Source organism: Diadema antillarum, unplaced genomic scaffold (assembly GCF_040938485.1).
Source record: "Diadema antillarum isolate AM-2024a unplaced genomic scaffold, OU_Dant_1.0 seq00002956_RagTag, whole genome shotgun sequence".
In the NCBI taxonomy this organism is placed as follows: Eukaryota; Metazoa; Echinodermata; class Echinoidea; order Diadematoida; family Diadematidae; genus Diadema; species Diadema antillarum.
The window spans coordinates 1-10250 of record NW_027273549.1 but is presented as its reverse complement, the minus strand read 5'-3'; the positions used below and the strand labels follow the sequence as shown (position 1 = coordinate 10250).

The window sequence follows — 10250 nt, the reverse complement described above, 5'->3', positions numbered from 1 at the left end:
TGAAGACTGGTGAGAGCCACATCTCAAGTTTGCTAGCTTTCACATGTGTATGTGCCCTTCTGTTTCAATGTGACATGCTACCACTCTGACCTTCGTCCTGTTCATATCACTGTCTGTGTAATAATGTATATGTTCTTCTTTCATTACGTAGGTGACGTGAAGTGAATGAACTTCTTTTGAGTGTGCTTGCCCTTCTATTCAAAGTGCTGATAAAGATCTCAACATCAGTGTTCTCATAATTGAATTGATTACTCATGACTTTTTGGGCAGCCAGTGATATTTCTGTTGTGGAGACATTAACAATTGTGTTTTCACCTTGATGCACCACTAACAAATATCAGACTCTAACATTGCCCAGATTAATTTGTTGTTGTTGTTGTTGTTGTCCAGTCCTATTTTCCTCAGTTCTAGGGTCTCATATTGGAAATGACGTCTTTGCTGATCTGTGTCAACGTCTGTGGAATAGTGGCCATTGTCTTCACACAGCATTGGCACCCCCTTGATGAATCTAAAATATTAAATCACAATATCCTTATTTTCTGATTAAAAGCACAGGTCCCACTTATTACTTTTTTTTCAATCTTTGGGATATCATTTTCCCTAGATTTCTGTGTGCACAGGACATTGAGACATTAGAATAGTGGAATATGTCTGTAAAATGTCAAATGAAGACATAAGAAATGAGAGCTTTCCTTGTATTTCTTTCTATTTTTGCTTGCATGCTCATTTATCTTCTAATTACCTGAATATTGTCTAAGCTGTCAGGTAAGCAGGCTGCTGTTCATCGTAATATCTGCAATGTGATTTTTTTTTTCCACCCTGAAACTAATTTTGTGTTAAAGAAATCTTCCTTTCAGATGAAAAATGCAGCTGCCTACAGGCATTCCCCCACTCAGTTTTTTCTGTGTGTCACTAGAAATATGGAATCATCCCTTGTCACTTCAATATCTGTCATCATTTCATCAACTTGAGACCAATTTATTATTTTTTTTTTAAAATAAGATGAGAGGAAGTTTTGTGTTATTCATGCTATATCCGTGTTTTTGTATGTCTGCAGTACAGAGACTCCAACCCAAAGCACCTTCTGATCTGGAGATTCTCCCGCCTGAAACCCCTAGCAAACGGGAGACTCCAACTTGATGTGTGCAAAGCGCAAAGTTTCTAGGGTTCTAGATGCTCTCTGGTGCTATCTAACGCTTATTTTTTCAACATACGATAGAAATAAGTAAGAAATCCTTTCCAACGGGAGACAAAGAGCCAGGGCGGGAGAAATTAGATCTCAAGCGGGAGAATGGGAGATTTTGCAAAAATGGGTTTTCGGCGGGAGATCTCCCGTCGAAAAACGGGAGAGTTGGAGTCTCTGCCAGTATCAGCTTTACTGAAATGAATGAAGCTATTCTGTACTTCGCACTCACACTAACAATACACATATACATACACATACGCAAATGGTGTATGTTAATATGTCATTGCACTATTTAACAGCAATATATTATTTAGCACAATGTATGTATGTCTGAATCATCAGTAATCTTGTACCCGAATGCCTGTGATCTTGCTTTTTAATTGTTGTAGGTAGAGACCAAAGGCTCAGATAATATATATGTATACATACTACAGACATATTAACATTATATTTTTTCTTTTCTTTCGAAATCGCTGATTCATTTGTTTCATTTCCCTCACTGAATTAACATTAAGTACTAACTTAAAACTTTCAATTTTACTGACCCTTGTATATGTCAATGATGTGTTTAAGACGGTTTAAAAAATAATGAATATAGTTCACATATATTTCCCATTTCTTCACATTGGTGTACTAAATTTCAGCTTTATGCGGTCCTGTTATCTTTTAAGCCTATTTCCATTTAAGTCAGACGTAACTCTTGTAAATCTGAGGTGTTTGTTTTTCATTCTTTGTATGAAAATGATCTCTGACCAATGTATATTGATATGATACCAATGGGCAAAGTTTATAAAAGCATCCTGAAGTACATATGAATTTTTTATTTAAATAGAAAAACCATTTCATTTGTGAATATTGAAGATATTGAGGCATTTCCAAGCAGAAGATAAGAACAATTGCTTACATCTTCTTCTAACAGAAATTGCCATAAAGTGAACCGTTGTAACCTCCATAAGCTTTATTCTTCAGAAATGCCAATACCGTAGTTTCAATGAAAATTAATGATCCTGAGTTTGTTATTATGGCTATTGGCAAGTTTGTTTTGAGGAGGGGGGTTGCGGCTGGTTTAGCACACATAATATCTAATCGTAACCGTTTCTCTTCTAACTTTGTACTTGTCTGCCAACAGGACACGAGTGGCAGCGGACCCTTTACCACTCCATCGATGGAACATCCTGCATGATAGCCCTGATTTCGCCAAAGTACCTCAAGTCAGCTGTCTGTATGGAGGAGTACAGTTTGGCCCAGATGAAGCACCTGGCTGGGGTAAGGAATACAGTGCACTCCCATTATAATGGACGACGGTTGTAACAAAATTCTTTTTACGATGAAATAGAAATTCAGGCTGTAACATTATCGACTCTATGTTCTTTATAGTTTTCTTGTTCGGTTATAATGAAATTTCGATATAACGAAAGAAAACTGCCAGTCTTGACTTCATTGTAACGGGTGTCCACTGTAAATGAGAGCATAGGTTTTAATTTTTTTCACAAGATTTTGTTAATGGTAGGACAGAAGGAAATGATGCTTTTTTTTTTTTGTAAGACAGCCATTTTGAATATCAATGAATGTTAAAATGCCAAAACTTGATTTGCAAACTTGGATTGGTATGTGATGTAATATGACCAGACTGACAGAGTGTCGTAATTGTCATTTAAGCTTTTCCTGGATTACAAAAAACAAGTCAATAGAAATGAAAATAGGAATCAATTGAATAATGATGAAGAAGCAAATGTAATTTCAAATGTAGTTAATGAAACAGAAGTTGCAACTTTGGTTGGGGGTGATTTTGCTGGCCAGAATCTGCTGGAAAGAAAAAGAAAAAAAACATTATTTCTCCTCATGTTTTTTTCATGTTATCAGAGTAAGTCTTCCATGGAAAGAAAGGGGACTGAAGAGTAGAGATGGAATAGAAACTAGTGAATGGGAAAGCAATATAAAATGGCTTTATGACAAAGTCTGTCTCCTTTCCAGGACAAGCTGCATCTGGTGCCGGTCTGCATTGCCGATGGTCAGGAGGTCGACTTCGCCAAGATATCCTGCATCCCAATGCTGGATGCTCGTCCACAGGTCTACGAGAAGTCCGTCAGCAGCATCTGCTCGGACCGTTGTGTCCTGGCTTGAGACAGACTCTTTCAATCACTTGTCAGATCTGCTCAAGAAGGACGTAAGTTTAATCTGGAGTCCTCATAATGGTGTTCAAACTTCCCTCTCACAGTAAAAAGTTTTGATACATGAAACCTTATGAAATGTTGATGAAACCAATTGAAAATCTTTAGAAAGATCCTTGCTATTACATCAATGCAACCAAATGTAAATGAGGTGTCAGTCGTGTGCATGCAGAGTGAATCAGAAACTGCTTTGAGATTGGTGTTTTGATGGGAACCATTACGATTTTACAAATGGCAGGCACTACATTTTTTTTTTTGCCAAATGCAAACTTTAACCAAAGCACAATTCAGAGAGAGAGAGAATTTTTTTTTCATGAAATGCATTCCTTTTTCTCTGCAGGCAAAAGAATTTGATGTCCAAGGCATGATGGAGGAGGTGAGGAGTGCCCGATTCATGGCAGAATATAGGGACAGTCTGAAGAGCCAGAAAATATTCCCACCGACTCTGGACAAACTCACCGATGCTGCAGATGGAGATGATGGAAAGGAGGAAGCAGGTGATGATGGCAAGCAGGAAAAGGGACAAAATGAGGAAAATTCTGAGACCAAGGAGGAAGACAAGGCAGATGAGGCAGAGAAAGGCGCAGAGGCAGAGATGGACGGTAAAGCTGCAGAAGGAGAAACAAGTGCAGTGACAAAGAAAGAAGGTGCAGAACAGAAGAATGAGGAGAAGAAGGAGGCAAGTGAGGAGGAGAAAACTGAGGTGGATGATGGACAGAACGAAGGAGAAAAGAGTGATGTGGCGTATGCTGGAATTGACAAAAAGGGAGGTGCAGCTGCATCTTCTGATGTTGGGGACATGCCGGAGCAATCCAGCTCAAAGAAGCACAAGACCACTGTGGTTTTCAGCTATCACGAGTCAGATATCAAGTTTGTGTACCACCTGCGTGACCTTCTCAAAGAGTTCGCCCCTAACGTGGCCTTGAGGTGGCAGTTTGCCAGCGACCAAGAGCGACTGGACAGCCTGGAGGCGGCCGACAGCATCGTGGCGCTGCTCTCGCCGAGCTACATCGAGTCACCCCAGCACGTGGAGGAGTTCCACATCGGTCTCTGGAGGCAGAGGGTCAGCCCCGCCCTGGCGCCCCTCCTCATACCGGTCCAGGTGGCCATGCTGCCGAAGCGCCCCTCCTACTTCCAGCTGGTTGGGAGCGTGGTGAATACCTGGGATGCCTTCTGGGCCAACCTGACCGGCGTCCAGCGGATAGAGTCCGCGGGGAAGATCATGGAGATCCGGCATGCTCTCGGGAGGCAGGACCTCCCAAAGTTGTCCCCAGACGAGCTGCTCCCGATGACAGAAGCGGCACAGGTTCTCATGATGGCCATCAAAGCAAGAAGGTTTGTACAGATGCCTTGACATTTATTGTAAAGTCATGATGGTGATGCAATTTGTGAGAAAGGGAAAAAGCCTTATATAACAATGCAGTCATTGTTTGTATTTTGATTTATCTCGCTAATTCGTATGGATACCTTGGTGACCTAAGTACCAAAGACATAATGATAATAAAAATTAACAACATATATATAGTGTATGACATATGTCCCTATGCACTCAAGAAAAGGAACTACTGTAATGGAATGTGCAAGTGTAATTGCAATTGTACCGAGTTTTGTATTTGTCTAGACTGTAAAAACATGCATTTTCAAGGCAGATTTGAATATATTGATGTTGGTAATTTGTCTTGAATTTTTTTGCATAGATTATTTCATAAAGTAATAACTCTGGCAGACAGTCAAAGGGAAGGAAATTAAGTTGGAGACAAATTGTTTTTTTTTTGCTCCTTGTACCAAGAGTTCGCTACCACTGTTCCACACCAAGAGATGCAATGCTGGAATATGCTTGCATCGCTGATAACCTCTTATGCCTTCCAACCTGTGTAGGACCATCCCAGTGGAGGATCCACCTAAAGTCCGCCCAGCCCTGGTCAACACGGTCAAGCTACAGGCGGAGCTTGACACCCTGAAAGGCCAGAAATCACCATCCTTGGCTAAGGTGGGGTAGTCTTATATTCACTCTTTCCCAAATTATCTTGATTTGTTTATGTGATTGGTGATGGATCAAGTATTTGTTCTTTGTCCCTATCTGGTTGGGGTAACTTTTTGTGTGCATGAGTTTTTAACCCTTTGTTGAGCTTGGATGAGACAGCTGGTAATCATTCGATGTGAATTCTCTTCAACGATGCTGATTTGAATAGGTAGGATGATTTAAAGACAGAGCCTCCAACCCTAAGCATCTTCTGATCGGGAGATTCTCCCGCCTGAAACCCCTAGCAAACGGGAGACTCCAACTTGATGTGCGCAAAGCACCCATCATGAGCATGAAGTTCCTTGCGGTCTAGGGTTCTAGATGATCTCTCGTGCTATCTAAGGCTTATTTTTCAACATACAATGAAATTAAGTAAGAAATCATTTCAAGCGGGAGAACGGGAGATTTTGCAAAAATGGGCTTTCAGCGGGAGATCTCCCTTCGAAAGCGGGAGAGTTGGAGTCTCTGTAAAGACCCATCATCTATTAAAAACTCATATGTGCAGATTACTCTAATTATAATGAAGTCCTCGAGAGTGGCAGTTTTCTTTCGTCATATCAAAATTTTGTTATAACCAAACAGTGAAATATATAAAGATACATAGATGATAAGTTGGGATATGGCTTGTTTATTTCATTGTAACAAGAATTTCATTATAACAGTGTGTGTTATAACGGGAGTGCAATATACCCCAGGATTGCCAGGTAGTCATTTATACACCAGAGAGGGACAAAACATGTAGTACCCCGATGAACGCACCGAAGAAGATTCGAACCCCAAACTTTCTCTTTTAACAATTCAAGGGGCTGCATTCGCGATAAATGAGAATACAAGTTCGTAGTTTTTACATTATAACGCCAACACTAAAATACCTTGCCACGTATACACACTTTTGGCTCGCGGTGACTTCTAGCGTCCTGACCCTACATCAACTACGATTGCCTCGCTTTTGTTCTAGGCCGGCCATGAAGTCCTTCCAAACATCTTTCTGATTTCCTCACGAAGATTACTTCATTACTGCAAGTATTGTTTAAGGAGGAACATGAGCTCACAGCTATTAGTTCTAATAGGCAGTTCCCGTGTTACGACCTTGCGGAAAGTTATATTTGTACATAGATTATAAGTCATTAGGTATTGCAACTTTAGTGACCTTATCTCCAATTTATCACAGGGCCCAGTTCTTAGGAGTTAATGTAGTTTGATGCAGCGTTTTGTTATTCCGTTCCTAAATTGGTCGACTACTCTATATATGTTCATGGAGGTACAAACTTGTACCTTCATGCTATGTTCATGACAAGGGGGAAGCTGAACGCAAGATATGTGTTGTTTTGTAATCGACGAATGATTTCCCAAGTCATTTCCTGTCTTCTTCGCTCCCTCTCGTTCATTTTATGGTCCAACAATAGAGAACCTTCTCGGTTGTTTTTGCTCCGCAAGGATCTTGACAGAACATCGACATGACGCCTTAAACGAAAGAACATTGCGAGGCACATTCCCAAACATTCGCTGGAAAACTCACTTTAATAACACATCAGTGCCGATGGAGAGAGTTTGCTGAAAGGATAAACATAAACTCAAAAGGGGGTAACTCCTGGGTCACATCGAGATTTTCCCTGTCAGACATGTTAATATGAGCATGTGGCTGCAAAAAGGATTCTCGTGTTTTCGTTTATGGCAAACACGCTCCGAGCAGACATGCTTCAAATTGGCTTCTTTATTTTTGGGTCGATATTCTGTATAAAGGACAAGCGATTTATGTTTAAAAAAAAAGTGACAAAGGACAGATTTGCGAAGGACGAAGCAGAATTTTGTCGGCTGTAGCCTCTCTAGATCTCTTAGCAAATAGCTGGAAACAAGATTACCTATTTCTTTTCCCACTTTCATAAAGCCATCCCGAAGGCAAGCCTTTTGTCGTCCGAAATTCCTGATGAAAACTGGCACAATGGCTTGCAGGCTATAATTAAGAATTACGAGTTCATGAGAATACTTATTCCGTTTCTATCTTTTCGTCTTTCTTCCAGAGCATAGATGTATCACGTTACATAAAATGAAAGGAAAGAAAAACGAGAGGAAACGTGACCGAAAGTTGACAGCACTGATTAAGTAAGTTTTGTTATCTCAACTGTTTAGAGCGACGTTACTTTGAATGAGCCGTTTTTTGTTAAACAAGTGTCAAGAACTCTTATATTTTATAATATATACATCACTGACTTCTAACGTGTTACGAGTGAGATACGCTCTCTCTGACAGCAATGCTTTCCATCTGAATATATATTATTAAAGAAAATTCTGACTGCATCAGTTTCGGGGCAAATTGCTAAGCTTGCCTTTATGTGCAGAAGCTGCAACGTGTATTGGTTATGTTTTGCTTGTTTGCAATCCTATGTAAAACCTGACCTCTCTACTTATGGTAAAGTCTAAATGACAAGCTACGCTGTTCTATTTCGGGTTTCACACCGATATACGTATTTTTCTATGGTGACCAAACAGTGATGATAAAAGTGTAAAAGTGGTAAAAATAGTTATACAGAGCAAACCGAAAGATCCTCCGTTTCTCACTGAAACATCGGAAAATCATTGACCGGCTACCATTAATGTTTAGATGAGGTTACAGACAGGGAAACGCAAAGACAATAGCTTACTCATCAGGAAGAAAACTATTGAACCTACTGAATGTTTTATCGATTGCAAGCAGATGTAAAGGTACCCTATAAAATGACCTCCCCCCACCCCCCCCCCCCCCCCCCATTTAGGATACAATATTATACATATAGGCCTATGCATTAGCAGTACGTGTCCGGTGGCCCAGGTCACCGCCACCAAATATTGATGTCGGCTAACAGTTTTCCAAAAGACTCATCTTTCGGTGGCCTGATCGGGCACTTCAGATTCAAAATGTGTTCTTATGTTTCCTTTTATTTCGGGCAACTACTTGTTGTTGTTGTTGTTGTTTTTTGCCAGCAAAAACGGACAATCAGAGCAACAAAAAAAAAAGGTGGTGTCGAGCCCTGCATATAGTGTATACAAAGAGGGGAAAATAAAAGGGAAGGGGGAAAAGAGGAGAAAGAGAAGATCGTACTAACTTTGAGTAATCAACTACGCAATCGATACTCTAATTGCATCAAATTATGGATTCGGAATGAGATTCTTCCTTTAACTGATGAGGTCCTATAGAAATGGAAATGGAACGCGGAACCATGCAGCGGAAACTGGAGGTGACAGAAATTTGATGTTTCTAATAAGCCTTGCTTAGAATTTATTTTGTTAACAAGTAAAGTTGTCTCCAGATGCATGGAAGAAGGAAGTACGCTGTTTAGTCTACACTCACAAAAGATGTAATGTGCTGCAGGTGGCTGGTCACGTGATTTTTTTTTTCGCTTCCTTGTGTCTTGTTCCGCGAGGACTTCCTTTCAGATGTCAGTAATTCCGATTGTAAACTTCAATCGTACGACATGCCGTCATACAGTGAGTAGTAAATGTTTCCTGAAACAGCGAGGGTGACAGCTATAATGAGAAGGAGTGTGCACTGAGGGATGGTGGGGGTGTCCTCAAAAAAGAATAATATATGGCAAACATGCAAAAGTAAATTTTCAAACTGATACACGGTAAACGCGAGTGTGGTTTTCGGCATCTGTTAACTGTACAACCTCCCAGCATTACAGGAATGGTTTGTTTTTTCTCAATTCCTAATTCTCTATTTATGCCAGTAATTATTTTTGTAGTACATTTCTTCATTCATCACGTGTGATATAATTCCAGCTTATTTCGAATGTACATGTATTGCAATACTTCAAATGAAATTTTCTCCCGTTTCTCACCAAATTATGCATGATGACATTACGCATCACAATAGCACGTTGCATATGTCAATTCTGAGCTCAAAGAATGGAGGAAATATTAATTGTTCTCATTTCTCCAGCTTCGTCTTTTTTTCCTCTTTTGGAGCCAACCTCCAAGTAGCTCATAAGATTCACAAAGTCTCATTCATCAGCTAATTGTCCCATTATAGCCATGAAAATCAGTGAGATACGTTTACCCTCATGCAAATTGTTTCATTATCTATAATCAATACGCTCATTTATTGTACGTTCTCCCTGCCCTCCATTCCCATGATGCATTGCGAAATGATAGCTTCACCTTTCTACATCTGCATCGCATCATCAAAACAAATAATGCCTCTGCAGTATACCTGAAGAAATTTTATAGACTCGGAATTTAATAGGCACGCACTCTTCCAATAACACGCGTGTGCACCGGTCTGGCCCTCGAAAAACAACTCCATGTACCTTGGAGGTGTCTGTACTTTTAGCCACATGCAGGAGCTGGCCGTAGGTGATCAAATTGGATGTGAAACTATTTGCAGGTTAACTGTCCCCTCCCATCCTCGTCGCCGAAGGCAAAAAAAAAAAAAGTCCTCGTCATTTTACGACGCCATAAGATACCTGATTTTTCGGCTACACATACAGGCTTTTTGACACATTGTGGATCTTACTACGTGGGTTATTACAAGGTCTTCAGGGCGCGTGCTAAACAAATGACAGGTATACAAGAGGTCTCCGTTACTGGTAACATGATGCATGTTGCAATATCTTATGAATTTAATAAATTCCCCTGCTCCGTACACGACGCTCCTGTCCGGCCACATCAACTCGACGCTCATCAAATGTAGACCCTGACCTCGGCCGTAATGTAATCGCCTGTTTACTAGTGCGCCCCGGGCAATATTTACGAGTAAACAACAAACATCTGCCAGGCAGTCCCAAAATCAGAAATCGACCGAATGATTTTCGTCTGCTGGCTATATGGCGCTATCGATATACAGCGAGACCGATCCTTGGTATTTAATGAATGATATTAATGTTCGGGAAGG

General features: G+C 40.5%; 1 pseudogene; it reads left to right on the top strand.

Moving 5' to 3' along the window:
- The first annotated feature begins 2315 nt into the window (after positions 1 to 2315).
- On the top strand, positions 2316 to 5347 carry LOC139715162 (uncharacterized; annotated as a pseudogene).
- The last annotated feature ends 4903 nt before the right edge of the window (positions 5348 to 10250 follow it).